The sequence below is a fragment of the Rattus norvegicus genome, chromosome 9 (assembly GCF_036323735.1).
Source record: "Rattus norvegicus strain BN/NHsdMcwi chromosome 9, GRCr8, whole genome shotgun sequence".
Classification (NCBI taxonomy): domain Eukaryota; kingdom Metazoa; phylum Chordata; class Mammalia; order Rodentia; family Muridae; genus Rattus; species Rattus norvegicus.
In genome coordinates, this window is record NC_086027.1 from 25,931,959 (window position 1) to 25,951,191 (window position 19,233).

The window sequence follows — 19,233 nt, forward strand, 5'->3', positions numbered from 1 at the left end:
CTGATAAAATGTAATATTTTATCATCCGTGATATATAACAAAGTAACTTAAGTTTGTTGCTTGGTTAATAACAAAAATTCTGCCTTTTCATTTCCATAAGACTATGGGAACATGGATTTGGTTTATAATTTCAAGGGACTGAGGGAAGATTGTTTCATATAATTAATGGAATGCTGATATTCAGTTTAAGTCCTAACTCTGGAAATATGATCAAAGCTAACAGGTTCAGTAGTTATCATATAAACCATTTTTGATTTCCTCAGTAACAAAGCTGGGGTCCACAGAAGTGGGAAAGAAGGAAGTGAGTTGATGGACTAATGTAAAATTCATAAATTGGCAAGAATATATCATTTTTGTAATGAAAATTTCCTTTCTCAAGAATGGAAGAAATAATAGCAGCAACAGTACTTACTAATTAAGTATCTGGCAGAACTTCAGATTAATTATTTTGTGCAAACATCTGAACACAAGTATGAGAACATGTCTTAAGTATCTGATGAATGAATCCATGATGAAGCAAATTGTAACTAATTATTTCTCGACCCATTTTTGAATCTTAGCCTTTACATTTTGAAAGGCCAAGAAAGAGCAAGCATTGGTAGGGAAGTGTCTTAATGCCTCAGACTCAAGTGAATGGTAGATTGAAGATTTTTTATTGGTTATTTTATTTATTTACATTTCAAATGTTATCCCTCTCCTGGTTTCCCTCTGGAACCCCCTTTTTCCATCTCCCTACCCCCTAATTCTGTGAGGGAGCTTCCCCACCCACCTGCCCACTCCTACTGCACTGCCCTAGCATTCCCCTACACTGGGGCATCGAGCTTCCACAGAACCCAAAGGCCTCCCTTCCCATTGATGCTAGATAAGGTAATCTTCTGCTACACACGCAGTTGGAGCCATGGGTCCTTCCATGAGTAGTCTTTGGTTGGTGGGATCTCTGGGGAGCCTGGTTAGTTGACATTGTTGTTCTTTCTATGAGGTTGCAATCCCCTTCAGCTCCTTCAATCCTTCCCCTAAGTCCTTCATTGGAGTTGTGGTGCTCAGTCTGATGGTTGGCTGCGAGCATCCACATCTGTATTGATCAGGTTCTGGCAGAGCCTCTCTGGGAATAGCTATATCAGGCTTCTGTCAGCAAGTGCTTTTTGGTATTAGCAGATTTTAAATGAATGCAAATATTCCAAATCTCAAATATTATGTGGTTAATTCTAAGACTATATGATAGTGGTGGTATGGATGCACAGAATTTGAAATATAGCAATAAGAAATGAGAAATGAGAACAAAGTTTTTTAGAATGCAAACTTTCATTGTAATTCAGTAGAAAACAAGGAAGTAAATATTAATTACACATTAATGTTAGTTTTGATTCTGATTCCATTCTCAAGTACTTGGGACATTACAGCTAGAAAATTCGGTTTCATGTCTCTGCTTGAATGAGAACAGGTAGATTTGGGGGCCTGGCACAGGGACACACCATTATTCTTCATGAGAAAAGCTCTGAAGGGGACTAGAATTTGTCATGGGGTCCCTACTGGGTAATGGTCTGTAAGGAATTTTAAGGCAGAATGAAGTCGTATCTTTGTTACACAGAGGTCTCCAGGTTCCTCCAGGAACAATCCTCTCAGACACCATGTCTGTCCTTGTGCTCTTAAACAGATGCCAGATGGCTGTAAAGCAAGCAGTCAAGCATGTAATTAGGGCAAGCAAGGAAACACGGATACACCCCATGCAAAAGACAAAGTGTGGGCAGAACGGAGTAGCAGCAAACTCTGACTATCAGGCACGTATATCTCCTCTCCCTGTTATTCAGTCCTTATGACTCTCTGAGGATGGCACGTCCAAGTGAGAAATGTGTTTTCTTAGAATCTCATTTTACCAGAATTCACACTGCTATGATAAGATATGTTCAATGTAAGAATATGTGTAGATATTTCCGTAATGCTCTCCAGGAGAGGAAGTCCCTGAAGTAGGTTTGACATACTCTAGCTAGGGTTGATCACCACCACCTATTGTCCTTTTACATTCTGCTTCTGGGTCTGTAAGCTGACAGGACAAGTTACCATCAGCTATGCCTGTATCCTCTTTGAGGGGCCCTGAGCTGGCTGGCCCAGCTGGAGAGACAACCAACCTGTCTGTTATTCAATCTCTCTCAGAGTTAGATCCCTTCTTCGTGTCAGCATCTCCATTTATAAATATAACCTAGTCCTATCCTCACTAATTTTTAATGAAAACATTTTTTAAATCTCTTGGAAGACTGTAAGTATATGCTTAGCTCTAGCCCAAAGTTGGCACAGGTGAGAAGGATGGAGCTATTCAGAGAATGGTTTTCTGTCTTTTGAGTGACAGAGTGGCAGTGGTGGCCTACCAGGTTCTATCACAGCCAGGGGAGATGACCCTTGAGAGCACATAATTTTGTCACGTTGGAATCTGTGCTTACTCTGAAAGGTTTTGCTCCTGGTGGAAGAAGACAGGCGGTGGTCAGTGGATGGAAGCAGTCAGTCTAGCATCACTGTCAGAGACAGTAGAGGTTTGTCTTGACCAACCCTCGATTGTAGTATAGATCCCAGACCTTCCCTGTAAGAAGACTCATGATTTTTGGCCTCTGGGTAAAGAGAATTTCTCCTTTGAATTCTGAAGCTTTAGAAAAACTCAGTGCCTCAGTTTCTCTCAGAAACTGAACAGATAACTGACCCTCTGTCAGGCTTCATGAGGAGTAATCACAAACAGGGCAGATAGGTCTCTCTCCTCACCAGTCTGCAAATGCCTTTTATGACATTTTCCTTATCCCCATATCCTTGCTCCACTCACATAGATGTCAATGTTCTTTCCTTTGTTCTCTTTGTGCTTGGTACAGTCTTCAAATAAATACCCTACTATTCCATTTGCCACCTTTAAAATTATGTTGGTCTGGGGCTGGAGAGATGACTCAGTGGTTAGGAGCACTGTGTATACATGCAGATAGAGCATGTATACACAAAATAAATCTTTAAAAAATCACGTTGGTCTTTCCTTATCAAAGTACATAGAACTTTCCACAAAACATTCATATCTCTCTGCTTATCTCAGAGCCTGCCATAGATTAGATGCTAAACTAAAGATTGCTGAGCATGGACAACTGAAGGAAAGACTAAACACAATGGCTCAATATGGGGTGCTGTGAATGGACTTGGTAAAGAATGAAGGGTCCTATAAGTGGGCACAGTGTTTCTCAATATTCCATAGCCATCTGAGCCAGGAGAGACTTAATTAGCTTCATGTAAAATGTAATGATGACATTTCCCAAGGCTGAAAGCTATTTGGAGATAAGAATTTATATAACAGAAGGAATAATAAATAAGCCGGCATTGAGCTCTGGCTTCATAATTTATAATAAGTATTGAATATGCTTTTGATCATCTGTATCATATATATAATATAGATAACTAGTCAAATATCTGTAGCTTGCAAATTACAGAGTCAGGGTATACACATAGGTCTGAGACTCTCAAAAGACCCATTTATCTCTCAGAAAACCATACCAGACAAAACCTTTTAAGGAGTTTTTACAGATAGCACATGATTATTGGTGTCAAACAATAAACACTTTAGAACATATATTTTTATGTTTCAGATGTGGTTGTGATACATAACTATGCCCCTTCTGAAAGCAGAAAGAAAAAAAAATACACCATTGTTTTAAGGAAAACTGGTAGAATGTGCTGTGACTTTGTAAACACAAAACAAACCTCAAAGTTGGAATCAGTGTCATGGTAATCCCCATTTATAGCCTAGAAATGAATTATTTGTTTGCATCAGGAATTGATTCGCCAAATGTGAAAGAGTGCAATAGGACCACACAACAAGCATAGTTACCTCACTAGACGAATGCGTCACTCCTGATTCAGCAGTAGAAACTGAAAGAACTCATGGCTCAGATGTTTGGGGTCACACAAGACTCTGAGTTGGGGAAGCTTGCAGTGGGGAATCTCTGTGGTTTCTTAAGAAGCCAGGAACTCATGTAGCCCGGTACCCAGGCCTTTTCCTTTTCTGAGTCCTGTTAGTAGATCACCAAGGATTGAGTTCTCCAAGTCTAATTAGCAAAAGAACGATCAAAGAAGCCATGAAAAATAAAAGTGAGCTACCTTTGTCTACTTGTGAGCTCATGATACCTGCCAGTCCCAACAGTATGAATGTGGCTCCTGAGACAGCTACTGTCACCAAAGGCTCCATGAAGCGGGTGATCCTCTCTCTGAATAAGAAGCTAGTGAAATGTCAGCAGAACTTCTGTGTCTGGTTCTGGGAAAGATGCTTCCAGAATTCTGTTGAAGAATCTGGCCATATTCATAGGGTGACCAGTGTACTGGGTTGTCTAGAGATCACGTCATATGGGTCATAAAGGTCAAATGGGCTGGATATTTCAATTTACCATGAGAAATCCTAAAGAGAGAACAAGAGGATTCTCTCCAAATAACTGGGGATCTGTTACATGGACCATCAGGTAGATGTATTCTAATTGAACTGAGGAGTAAACTTGGACCACTATAAAGCAGACTTTCTACCAATTACTTTTTTTTAAATTGGGTATATTTCTCTATTTACATTTCAATGTTATTCCCTTTCCCTGCTTCCTGTCCATAAGCCCACTATCTCCTCCCCCTCCCCCATAAGTGTGTTCCTCCCATCCATCCCCCGCCCCCCCAATGTTCCCCTGCACTGGGGGTCCAATCTTGACAGGACCAAGGGCTTCCCCTTCCGCTGGTGCCCCAACAAGGCTATTCTCTGCTACATATGCTCTACCAATTACATGAGGAGACTCTGTGTTGCTTTTTCAGGAATTGATGCTTCTGCTAAAAGTTGTATGCAAGCAAAGGGCTAGAATTTTGAGCATGACAACTGGAGTTCACACCCCCAGAAACCCCATAAATGCAAGATGGGTATGGTGACTGTGTGAAATTTCAGCACCTTTGAGGTAGAGACCAGAGTCTCCAGGACAAACCACCTTGGTAGATTAACCCACACTGTCAAGTTCAGGGTTCAGGGAGAGACTTTGCCTTAATAAATACAGTAGAAGGCGGTGGAAGAAGAAAGTTGATTCAACTTTCAGACCCCCACAGACACAAACAGTTGGGTACACTGTGCATGAACACATACAAAAAGAGGCTCGATACTTGGAGGAAGAATTGTGGCAATGGGTAGAGGGTTGGGTGACAAACACTGTACAATAAAGAGGAGAAGCTGACTGGGTCTTCATTTCTGTCATAGTTCAGTCAGTAAGAGTTTGAGTATGACAATTTCCTTAGCTGGATTTTTAGAAGGCATCCTGATAGTGACCAGAGATAAAAAGACAGGGGTTTAGATGCCATTAGTTTTCATTCATTTTACAGACAAATACAACTGTTGCCATTTAACTAGACAGACTCTAAGCAGTTCTCAACCTGTGGGTCATGACCCCTTTGGGGGCTGAATGACACTTTCACAAAGGTAGCATATCAGATATCCTGCATATCAGGTTCAATATATTATGTTACAAAATAGGGATGGAAATAATTTTATGTCTCAGGCTTACCACTACGTGAGGAAAGGTATTAATGGGTCTCAGTACTCGGAAGGTAGAGAACCTCTAAGTCTTAGAGTCTTAAAGAAGCCTCTCTGCTTGCATTCACCAACGATTTTCCAAACTTTCCAGGGAATGGGAGGCTTTGGAAATAAAGTCAGCAAAATGACAGGCTCCTGGGTTAGAGGTGTGGTTCTCCTTTGCTCTAAGCATTCAATTTCTGAAGAAAGGTTCTTCATTGACAAATTTGGAATCCTTGTTTAGTATGCTCTGTTTGCCTCAGTCGGTGGGATAATGACCCTGATCTTCTGGCTGCACAAATGCTATTGGCTGCCTCTTCGAGCACCTATCAGCATGAGGACCCAACAGAGAATGGACAAGTAGTACATATTTTGTGCTCCTTGGTTCTGCTCTATTATGTTCTTCCCAACTCGCGTTGCTACTGTTTCTCTGTTCCAGTTCCTCCAGCCTTTGTCTATTTCTGTATGTGTATTAATCTACCCACATCCAATCTTTCCTCTCACTATTGAGTCTCACAATTTGTCCCAAACTGTTTTGGCATTGAAAGTGGCTAACCTCCTCCAGTTCAGTGGTATAGAGAAACTATTCTCATCTCCCAGGCTGATGCTGCAAATCACCCCAAATAGCATTGACCTATTTATATCTTATTAATACTACAAATGTGCCTTCAGCTTGCTTTCTCATTTCTTTCTCTAGCTCTGCTAGCCAACCCCTTCTCTGTAGTGTTTTTCCTAACAGTTCCTCTACACCCGTGTTTCTGGACAAATTCCCTCTGCGTTTCTCAGCCCAATTTATTCGAGTTCTTTCATGCATGCCTGTTTAAGCCTACACTCTAAAACTTTTTTCTCTTTGAGGTTTAGGAGCATTGCCTGCTTTAGCACAAGTTGTATGTTTCATTTTTCAGTGGTTCAGAATTGACAATGGAGATGTAAAACAATATTTGACTCTAGGGAATACGGGTGACACATCACTGTAGCAATACTCATTTTTGCTCATTTACTGATGTTATCAGCTTTCCAGCCCTGGAGTGTGCAGAACCTGAGGAATTTGCAAGCAAGGTTTCAAGAACATTATCTAAAATGCTTTTTGAAGTTTGACTGTATGAACACATTTCTTATATATTCATTTCCTGTTCTACTGGATGAGTCTTTTTATTAAAGCATGATCCCCACAGTTACCTTTGCAATGAATTAGCTATTCACTGAATTTTTTCCTGCACTATTTTTTGTGTGTGAGATGTATGTACATGTTCATATTTGTGATGGCTGTACGTGTTCATGTGTGTGTGTGTTCGTGTACGTGAAGGCCAACAGTCAATATTAGATGCCTTTCTTAATCATGCTCAACATTGTTTTTGATTCAGGGCTTCTCATATATTCAGCCAGGCTGGTTGGGCAAAGATATCCAAGAATCTCCCTACCTCACTTTACACACAGTACTTCGGTTTCAGATGTGAGGCACTGTGTCCAGCTTTTGGTGGGGGCTGGGACTTTGAGTAAAGTCTCCATGCTAGCTTAATAGAGACTTTATAGACTGATCCATCTTGCAGTCCAGCTTATGAATAGATTCATCTTTCTCCACTTTAACTGTAATTTTATCAAATAGCAGTGTGCTTACTTGTGCTAACTCCCAAGGAACACATTGGATCCATTCTAAAATATTAGGATACAACCTTCCCAGTGTAGTCTGCAAGCATTCACATCCAGGCTGCTGGTGTTGGGAAGTGTGAACTACTTAAGGTATAAAGAATTTTGTACAGTCCCAGGGCTTGTGAAGCCAATGGTAAAGGCAGAGACCGAGAGCTTAGCTCTTTGTTTATCATGGACACTAATATTCATTAACTTGTTCAGTTTTCTTTTAACGTTAAATTATCGACCCAGTCGGGCATGGTGGCGCAAACCTGCTTCCCTACGTAAAGACGACGAGTAGTGATACTACCTACCAACCACTCATTAACCCTCCTGTTCACCAAAACAAAACCGACTTTGCAGTCTGATATGACACCTAATCGTTCATCTCTGTATATTTTGAGACATGTGGGTTTTTCTGTTGTAAATACTTGTAACTGATTGATTTAAAAATGGTCATTGGACTTCATTAGATTCTGGAGACGATAACTTTCTTCATGTTATACTTTATTCCAGTTAGGGCAATAATGCCCTGCTCTTTAAAGGAAAAGAAAGAAAAGCAATTCTTACCTTTTGGTAATTCTTACTAAAGTGGTAATGAATAAGTGGGCACTCGTTTATTGTCAATGTCAAGTGTGTATCAAATTTTCCAGAGGCCCGATGAGCTGCTTATATTTGTTAGCTTAATGGAAACTAGAGTCACCTGGGAGGAGGGGGCCTCAGATGAGAAATTGCCTCCCTCACATTGGGCTGTTGGTGTGTTTGCGAGGCATTGCTTTGATTGATGGTTTATGTGGGACAGGGCCTGCATACTGTGTGTGGGTGGAGACACACCTAGGCAGATGGTTTGGGGTTGTATAAGAAACCAGGCTCTGGTACATATGTGTAGGGGGCTCAAACCAGCTACTGTATGTTCTTTGGCTGGTGGCTTAGTCTGTGGGAGCTCCCAGGGGTCCAGGTTAGTTGACACTGTTGTTCTTCCTATGGGGTGCCATCCCCTTCAGCTCCTTCAGTCCTTCCTCTAACTCTTCCATAGGGGTCCCTGACCTCAGTCCAATGCTTGTCAATAGCTGCATCTGTCTCAGCCAACTGCTGGTAGAGCCTCTCAGAGGACAGACATGCTAGGTTCTTGTCTGCAAGAACAGTGAAAGTGTCAGGGTTCGGTGCCCACCCATGGGATGGATTCCCAGTTCTGCCGTCACTAGATGGCCATTCGTTTAGTCTCTACTCCAGTTTTGTCCCTGCACTCCTTTTAGACAGAAGCAACTTTGAGTCAAAAATTTTGTAAGTGGGTTAGTATCCCCATTCTTTCGCTGGGGAGCCCTGTCTAACTACTGGAGGTGGTCTCTTTAGGTTCCATATCCCCATTGTTGGAAATTTCGGCTGAGGTCACCCACATTGAGTCATGGGATCCTAATCCATCCCAGGTCTCTGGGACTTTCTAGAGGTTCCCCCAAACCCCCACCCTCAGCAGCTGCATATTTCTATTCATTCTCCTGGCCCTGTGGGCCTCTCTCTTGTTTTTCCCTTCCATACCTGATCCTGCCTGCTTATCCCTCCCTCTGCCTCCCATTATTATTTTGTTCCCCCTTCTAAGTGGGATTTAAGCATCCTCACTTGGGCCTTCCTTCTGGTTCAACCTCTTAGGCTCTGTGGCATATATCTTGGGAATTCTGTACCTTTTGGCTAATATCCACTATCAGTGAGTACAGACCATGCATGCATGGTGTGGGGCACATCGCCCAGGATGATTTCCAGCTCCATCCATTTGGCTTCAGTGGGAGAGCACGTGCCTAATGCTGTAGAGAGTTGATGCATACCCAGGGGGGAGGGAGGATACATGGAGTGAGGGCAGCACCCTCTCAGAGGTGAAAAGCAGGGGAAATGGGTGGCGGTGGGGAGAATTCTGTGAGGGCTATCTTTTTTCCACTGGATGCTTTTAGCTCCTTTGTCAAAGATCAAGTGACCAAAGGTGTGTGGGTTCATTTCTGGGTCCTCAATTTTATTCCATTGATCTACCTGCCTGTCTCTCTACCAATACCAGTTTTAATCACTATTGTTCTGTAATAAGCTTGAGGTCTATAGGGATGGTGATTCCCCCAGAAGTTTTTTTATTGTTGAGACTAGTTTTTGCTATCCTGGGTTTTTTGTTATTCTAATTGAATTTGCAAATTGCTCTTTGTAAGTCAAGAAGAATTGAGTTGGAAGTTTGATGAGGATTGCATTGAATCTGTAGTTTGCTTTTGGCAAGATGGCCCTTTTTCTATATTAATCCTGCCAATCCATGAGCATGGGAGTTCTTTCCCTCTTCTAAAATCTTCAATTTCTTTCTTCAGAGAATTGAAATTTTTGTCATACAGATCTTTCACTTGTTTGGTTAGAGTCACACTGAGGTATTTTATATTATTTGTGACTATTGTGAAGGGTGTCATTTCACTCATTTCTTTCTCAGCCTGTTTATCCTTTGAGTAGAGGAAGGCTACTGATTTATTTGAGTTAATTTTATATTCAACCACTTTGCTGAAGTTGTTTGTCAGGCTTAGGAGTTCTCTGGTGGAACGTTTGGGGTCACTTAAGTTTACTATCAAACCATCTGCAACTAGTGATATTTTGACTTTTGCCTTTCCAATTTGTATTCACTTGACTTTCTTTGGTTGTCTGGTTGCCGTGGTTGGGACTTGGAGTACTACATTGGATAAGTAGGGAGAGAGTGGGCAGCCTTGTCTAGTTCCTGATTTTAGTGGGATTGCTTCAAGTTTCTCTACACTTAGTTTGATGTTGGCTACTGGTTTGCTGTATATTGCTATTACTATGTTTGGGTATGGGCCTTGAATTCCTGATCTTTCCAGGACTTTTATCATGAAGGGGTGTTGAATTTTGTCAAATGCTTAGCTAATGAGATGATCATGTGGCTTTTTCTTTGATTTTTTTTTAATAGAGTGGATTCCGTTCTTAGATTTCCATATATTGAACCATCCTTGCATCTCTGGGATGAAGCCTACTTGATCATGATGGATGATCGTTTTGATGTGTTCTTGGATTCGGTTTGCAAAAATTTTATTGAGTATTTTTGTGTCAATATTCATAAGGGAAATTGGTTTGAAGTTCTCTTTCTTTTTGGGTCTTTGTGTGGTTTAGGTATAAGCGTAATTGTGGCTTTATAGAATGAATTGGGTAGTGCTCCTTCTGTTTCTATTATGTGGAATAGTTTTAAGAGTATTGGTCTTAGGTTTTCTTTTAAGGTCTGATAGAATTCTGCTCTAAATGTATTTGGTCCTGGGCATTTTTTGGTTAGGAGGCTTTTAATGAATGCTTCTATTTCTTTAGGGGTTCTGGGGTTGTTTATATGTCTTATCTGATCCTGATTTAACTTTGGTACCTGATATTTGTCTAGAAAATTGTCCATTTCCTCCACATTTTCCAGTTTTGTTGAGTATAGGTTTTTGTAGTAGGATCTGATAATTTTTTGAATTTCCTCAGTTTCTGTTATCTCTCTCTTTTCATTTCTGACTGCAACCAGCTGCCTCCATGCTTCATAGCCATGATGAACTGACTATACCTTGCAACTTTGAGGTGAAATAAGCATTTTCTTTCTTAGATTGCTTTTATTAGGGACTTTGACTCAGCAAGACAACAAGAAACTAATATTCTAGGACTCATGGATACCAAAATTCACTGGTATGGACATTTTCACTTTTAGGATATGGAGTGGAATAGCAAAGGTTTGCTAGATGTGGAGTTTTCCAACAATTGTTGGGAGGAAAGCTGGTAAATGTTTGGGACATGCTGTTAGCATTTTGCCCAGTTAGGGAGAAGCAAAGAGTAACTTTAAAAAATTTTTATTTAGTCTTTTTTTTTTTTACACTCCAGAGTTCATACCCACTCCTGGTTCACCCTCTGACTCCTCCCCACCCGTCTCCACAAGGATGTCCCCACCTGCCAAGAGTAACTTTCAAGTAAACATGAATCTTGTCTTTATTCTAATAAGCATGTAATGATGTGGAGGTTTTGGCTTTAGTGTGTTGATATAGTAGTGTATTCTCATTGTTTCTATATTGGTGGGGATTTAACAAGCCCTGAGATCTAGGTATGTTGTCTGCATGCAGTCTCTTTTATGAACCACATGCAGGAGGAGAGAAAACTTGGACACCATTTTTGACGCGTCCATGCTTCCTCAGGAGGAAAGGACCACGCGGTTTCATTTTCTTTGACAAAACTTTAATTAGAAAACCAGACTCTTCTGATTATAAAAATTATACAAGCTGATAAATCTTGGTAAGTTATAGAGAGAATATTTGTATGAACATTTAATACCTAATAAAAAAGTTAAAATAATTAAGAGCATTCATCAGATTGATTTTTCTTTTCACATGTTTTTTTTTCTAGTATAAAAAAAGCGTTATAGTCATCAACCTTTATATAAATCCATATATACCTATAATAGCTTTTCATGTTAGGAATATTCATGTTTAAATAGTGCTACCACTAAGTGGTAATGAATCCAAGCTGCCGCAGCTGAAGCAAAGTTTATGATTGAGGCTGCGTAGAGAAACTTTTGAGTCTTCTAAGTCCAGCCAAAACTATCTTTTAGACAAAGCATAGATAAAACTCACACAATGGCATTCCACCTTAAAAACTTTACTCACTCCACCTTAAAAGATTTACCTTTTGTTACTGATGCTTTAGAAGATTCCAGAAGGACACCAGTTTCTTTTCTCCCAACATTTTTGTACCAGAGGGGTGCTGTGTGCTGGTGTGCTGTACTGTCTATGAAAATAATCTTGAACCGGAAGAAAGAGAGGACATTTTATTTTATCTTTGCTTTTCTTTCTAGACTAGTAAGAATATAGACATTCGCTATATAGAGCTTTAATGCCGCCTAGAACATCACCACATCATTTAAAAATACCTTGCCTCTTAAAACTTCCGCCATGAATGGAGTTGACGTCATAGTGTCTGACCGTGGCAAGATGCAAGAATAGCTTGTGTACCCCATTAATAAATGAGGGTCCAGGTAGCGTCAAGGAGTCATCTGTAGTATCTACATTTCTTTATTGCATTCCAGTGTTTTTCTGTATTGCCTGGCAACGCTGGCTTTGTTTCATACCACCTTAACACATAGTGTTTCCAAGAGTTAAATGTGCTGAATGGGTTAACAGTTCCAAACTCCCACCTGGGAGGCAGCAATGACAAAGCTGTGAAGCAAATAACACAACGACAATGACTCCAGACTGAACACCCAGGTTCCAAACACAGTAGTATATGCCATTAAGCATTCTTTACAAGCCACTGAAGTTTATTTCATTTCTAATAGTCTTTTTGAGCAACCTGCAATTATGTGCGTTTGCTATTGGTACCTTGGAGGATGAGGACAGCACATTTAATGAGATGACAGACTCACGTCTCAGACCCAAATCCATCAAAAACATTTGTCAAAGCCTTTCAGTCGGTTTTGCTTATAAGTGAAAAGGTTTCAGGGTTAGCTCATTTCCGGATATATTTAATCAAGCATTGCCCACCGTGTCTCCTGTATGTTTCCTTGAAGCTGTTGACTGGAACAGATACAGAAAAGGAGAGCCCAGAATGCAAGCTCCATGTGTACAGGAGGGGAAAGATTCTCAGGTAGAAACACACTCGGTTGGCTAGCAGGCACCCCCCCAGTTTTAGAAGCAGAGGCAGATGCAAGAAGAAAATGATTGTAGTCTGTCATATCCACTGTTCTCCACAAGCCAATTTCCTTATGTAGGAAGGAACACACAGTATGTATGAGAGACAGCTCAGATCACCTCAGCTTCAAAATTCAAGCATGTAAAAAGGTAAATAGCAATTTCAGCGGACAGCCAGGTGGAAGCAAAAACAGTAGAAATGAACGTTACCACATATCCCAAGACACTGTTACCTGTAATCTCTTGTTCGTGGGGCTTCCCAGATGCTGAAACCATGTATGATTAATAATGCACTTGGAAACAATAAGTCAATGCTGCTTCATCAACGCATACACCTGTTGTTTTGGCAAGACCCTCATAACTAAGACGCAGGACTGAAAAAGCTCTAAGAACCTGAATGAACAACTGCTTTCCTCACTGTCTCCGTCAGAATTCTTCTTGAATTTAACAACAAATTTGCTAAGGGTAAGGGGAACAAAACAGGCTTGACATGACAGAACACTTACAAGAAGAGAAATTTCTCTTTGAGAACAGAAAACAAAACTGGTACAATTTCTACAGGAAACATCTATTCATTCTTCCACCTGAGGCTTTAAATCACCTACTTTCACTTTAATTCTTCTCACCATCAGAAGACTCCTTAACAATCTTCTAGAACCTGTGCTTTAGTTATGAGCATCTGTTTTTAAGACCAAGAAATAAATCATTAATGTGCACTTGGAAACAGCAGGTACAATACCAATAAATTATTCATTCAGAGGGAGGAAGGGATTACCCCAAGCATGGGATGGTGTATTTTCTTCATCCATATACCAGGCTAGTTTCATGTGCTTGTGTTCATATTTCAAAAATTCCAGAGGAAAATGGCTTAGGGTAGTTTCTTTTCCCTCTTGTACAGGAGGAGAGCAGTCACTTACACTTGCTGTTGTGGATGCAAGCTAATGTTTGCCTGCTTCAAATATATTCCTTTTCCCCCATTGACAAGCTAGGATGCGAATACAATCCCTGTGCTGCCAAAGGAGACAATGGCTTTTGTTAATATTTAAGCTACTGATAAATATTTAAGGGATGCTTGACTATAAGCTAATGTTACTAGGAAGGAATGCACAGGCAAGGGGACGTCCAAGTTTATTGTGCGGTTCACCACACTAGTACTTTCTGCACTCTGGAAACAGAGCCTCTCAAATGGGTGTATATCGGATACTTAGGATAATCTAAAAAGAAGAGAGACAGGAAGTAAGAAGGTGGGAGGCAGATTTGAGTGGTGTCTCCCCTTAACCATTAGTTCTTCACTTGGCGTTAAAGTCTGCAGAGTGCTGAGTGGATCCAACACCCTTTCCAAGGCACCTGAAGTGCACTTCCTTTACCAAGTGGCAATGTAGTCATGTTTTATCACTGTGACCGGTTCCTTTGTGAGCATCTTCCAAATGATCACAGGCAACTTAATGGTAGAGGAAACGCCCTAGAGTAATTCTCCATTCCCCCAAGACTGAGTACAAGCTTAGCATAGTCATATGAAATAGAAGCATAAATGTGTCTATTAAGAGAAGTAAAGAACAACTCAGTTAAAAATAATTGAGGAATTTCGATCACTTTAGACAGGAAAATATACATAAACTTGGAAATCAGTAGACAAGACATACTCTTCTGATATTATTTCATGATTTATGTCATTGCTTATCTTTTTTTTTTTTTTTTTTTTTTTTTTTTTGGAGCTGGGGACCGAACCTAGGGCCTTGCGCTTCCTAGGTAAGCGCTCTACCACTGAGCTAAATCCCCAGCCCCCATTGCTTATCTTAATTTAGATATTATAGCCATGTGTTTTCAGACTTTGTCATCCTAACCTGAAGGAAATGGAGGTCACTTCTGGACCATCCCTTCTTTTATTAGTATTTCTACACAACCACTCAATGTTTCCCTTAGCTTCTGATCTTCTTTCCTAAACTCATATTTTCAAATTCTCAGAATATTGTTATTTCCCGCATAGGTCAGGAGCTATTCATGAAGCACAGGTTATAAATACACCTAGGCAGACAAATGACAGGGGTAAGAACATACTAGTTGATCCAACCCATTTGCTTTAGGAATATCCAAGTGGGTAATTACATTACAGATAAACAGTGGTGATTAAAAACGTGTTCACAGATTTAGTCATAATGAATTATTAGCAAATGAACAAAAAACTATTAAAACATTTGCAGGAGATCATTGATATGCCCCGTAACAATTCTTTATTGTTTTTGGTATGTGCATTTTGACCCTTGGAGATCTGAGAACTAAAATTTCCAAGTGTTGCTTTTATTAGAAGATTTAAATTGTTTATGTACTGGTCACAAGCATCTTCAACACACACACGTCTCACTTGTAGGCAACTCTTTTCCTCTCTTTGTTAGACTACTCAAAGGGAAAACTGATTCGTGTTGAGACAAAGACTTCCCAAATATGTTATACCACTACAATGCTTTTCACAAATATGAAAATTTGGCCACTTGGTAAATTTTGTTCAGACTTTACCCTTTTTGGTCTGGCCCAACTTGGTTTCTATTTATTTACTTTCTTCATTCTGAACTTGTACTGGAAGAAAGGGGAAGTCAGATTGGAGTTATCTTTGATGAAGCCTAGGCTCCCATTACGATTACTCAAGCGATGACATATTTACCCATAAACAGTCTATTCCTCTGTGTGGGTGAGATCTAGAAAGCAGTGATGTTATTTTGGAAATAGCCAATTTTCACACTGACCTGTGGATACATAGTCCTTTGAATTTCTAATGTATAGTTATCATTACTCTAGTGACACAGACAAGCTTTTCTAGTAAAGCATGACACACTGTTTCCTGAATACATGGGCACTGGTCTGTGAAGATGCTCTGTGGTCGATCCATTTGAGAAATGGAATATTTTCTGCTGCTACAACACTTCAGAGGGATCACCTTTTGCCACCATTGAGTACACTCAGGGTTTTGATGTCAATTTTTGATGAAGCTGGGGCAGAAAGATTTTCAGTGCTCTGGGGTTCGTTTACTTAGCATTCCTCCTTAGGTCTATTACTATATTTTTGTGCGTTTTATTTGATACTAAGCGTTCCATATACAGGTAAAGATTGAATTTTGTTCTGAAGCCTGGAGTGTATGCTTGGAGTCTGGGATGGTTAATATTGGCTGTCAGCTGTACTGAATTGAGCGATGGCTCCTTTGTATAAATGGCTTTTTTGTATGTGTTCATTGAAAAACAACACAAGAGTGTCTTGTACTTTACATTAAAGCTACTATGTGCTCAATTTCCTCTATCCATCCTACATGAAAAACAACCTTTTGTTAGCCTAATAATATCTTTTCTTCTCCATTCTTTCTGGTCCTATCTCCCGTCTGACACACACTCAGAGCCTTAGATTGTCAGATTCAGCAAATTGAAATATGACATATTGTTAACTATGAATTTCCCATAAGTGACAAACAGCATTGCATATCTATTTGTTGAGAGTATCCATTGCTAATTGATATCAGGTTTAAGTCAAGTCCTGTGCTTTACTTGGTATCTTTCACTTTCTAACTAAACCCTTTGTACCAAACTTTTCAAAAAATTATCATCTTTCATACTATGGGCCTTAGTTCAAAGTAATGTATTTTTTTTACTCATAATAGAAGACCTTCTTGGCACATTTGTAACAGATTTCTTAGTACCATTCTCAGAGGTAATAACAGCTCTCAGAAATGAATCTCTTCACCAGGTTGATGTGACAAGCGCTGCTCAAGTGAGTCCGCAAAAGGAAATCTAACTTCTTCGGCACCATGCTCATAGGTTCTCATACCAAACTGTTAATTCTTCTGCTAGTAAACCCTGAGGATAAACTGTGTTCCAGATCCAGGAACACAGTCTGCCTTTGGCTCCCATGACTTTGTTGGCTTTCTGTCTCGTGGCTTGCCCAGAGGAAGCTTCCCTGTTTTAAGGTAATGATGATGAACTGCTGCTGGATTTGCCTCTACTAGAAATCATCTCTTTACCTTTGAGTATGTCCTTTGGAATTTAAATTTTTGGTTTGTACTGAAACAATGAATACTACCCATTATTCTGCATTTTCATTTTGTAACAGGGTCTGGCTATGTCACAAAGAATGGTTTTGAGAAATTTGCGATCATCCTGCCTCAGTATCCTAAAGGCTGGGATGATAGATCTGTATCGTGATTCTTGGTGTGTGACTTTAAAAAGATTTCTTTGCTTAGTGTTACTTCCTAAATGTTCACTGAATTGATGTCTTTGATCTGTGGTCTAAGCCACTAGTTTTGGAATTCAGCTGCATATTGGACTTGCTAGGGTACTTATAAAAAAGACCGAAGGTCCACCATAGCTTCTGACTTCATCGGTTTGATATCCAGTCAGGGCATGAAGGACTTTGGAAAATTTCTCTAGGTCATGCTGATTGCCACCTGACTTTGAAAGTCATCAGCTGTGTTAATTCAGACGTTATTCAAATCACCCCTTGCAGTGTATTTGCTGACTTCCATTTCTTCAGACTATTTGGTTGGAGGCCTTTCTGTCGATCCCAGTTATACAAACTAAGGGCCTTTTTAAAACATTCTGAAAGATAGCCTTCCCATGCCAGCTGCAGCCATAGCTATAACTCTAACATCACTGGCAAAGGCTCATTTCCGATATAAAGGTTAAAATGTCCTCCCCATAGCTTCCTTTATTATGGCAACAAGAAATAATTTGGGTTGCTATTTTGCTCAGAATACCAATGATTATGACGAATGTTCTCCAACTATAAAAAAGAAGTTATTAATATTCAAATGAGTTCTTTCTACCCTTTGAAATTATGTACATATATTACATTTCACCATGATTTTCAAAACAATGTAAAAGTCAATCACATGCAAGTGATTTTAAGAAATGATTGAGGGTTGGCACAATGGTTCAGTAGATAACTGTTTGTGACCAAACTTGATGACCTGAACTCAAGTCCTAGGACACACATGACTATGGGAAAAAATACTCCCAAACATTGTCCTCTAAATGACACAGTATGGGGTGACATAAATACGCTCTACATGCAAAATAAATGAATGCAGTCAAAATTATAAATGTGATTTGAAGCACTTAAGCCAATGCATGGTCTTAAATTTTACATTGAGAAGAGGGTGTTCATGTGGTGGGGTAGATTGTGCTGTGATTTCTCATGGCATGTCATCTGATTTCTTTGTACAGACAACTGTTACATATGTTCCTGTTGAAAAGATGCATCATCGTATCATAGAAACACAGAGCTGGTTACGGTGGACTCCTTGAAACTCTCTGTTGAGTCAGGATCATTAGCCCTACTCTGTTAGATGACTAATTTTATGTAATGATCAAGTTGCTTTTCCTGGAGGATTTGGGGTCTAGTTTATCCAGTTACATCTCTCTGGGCTGCAACTTTGAGGACCTTCTGTTACATATGATGTGACCAGAGAGCTTCTGGGACCTCAAACCTGCTGCCATAAACTGGCTCTTGCCACCACTCTATCCTTAGTGACAGAAATGTGAACTTATGGGCTGTTGCTGTAGTTTTTAGTTCTGGACTTTAACAGGGAATAAAAAAATACAGACATATAGAAGTGATGACTGTTGTGTTTAAATTATGTGAGGGCTTGACTTCAAGCCTAGGAGTGTCTCCTTCAAACAGTCTTTTTAAATCCTGATAACCACATACAGCATTCTCACAATAGATTCCTGTTTTCCATTGCACCTGCCCCCACCCTGAGGGGTGGTGCTACGGAACCACATGTTTCTGATCATAACCTGTTCTCCCTCTTCTGGCTCTACATGTTAACCTCATACTCAGTATAGATGTTCACAACTCCTTTCTCAGCTTCCTTAAATATCATGGAAAGAGATTTCTTCTACTCACCTAGTTGGGAGATCTAATTTGGTATTTTTCTGAGCTTTTTCCTCTTCAGATGTCAGGTACCCCTAATATTTGTTGAGTAAATGGATAAGGTAGAAGTCACAAGGAGAGTAAATGAATGAGATCCTAGCCACGTGGAGTGAATAGGAGCTTGAATTCTCTTAGAGATTTATAGATGTTAAGTTTTTTTCTGATCGTTTACAATCCTTTTGTTTCTAAAAATTATGAAGTAAATGAATAAGCAGAAACCAAGCCAAATCTTTTTTCCAGATTTTTTAAAAAAATTTTTCGTACAGAGTTTTAAGAATTATATTTAACTACCTCACTGTAAAGCTCTAGGAGGCTACATTTCAACTTACCAGAAGTGAAAATTGAATAAACATAAAACTGGGTCCTTTATTTGAAGCCTTATTCCTGTATAATTGGCTATAGGACAGAATCATCCAGAAAAGAAGAAATAAAAATATATTCTAAGTATATCACTTGAGAGGTCGAGTTTGCTAA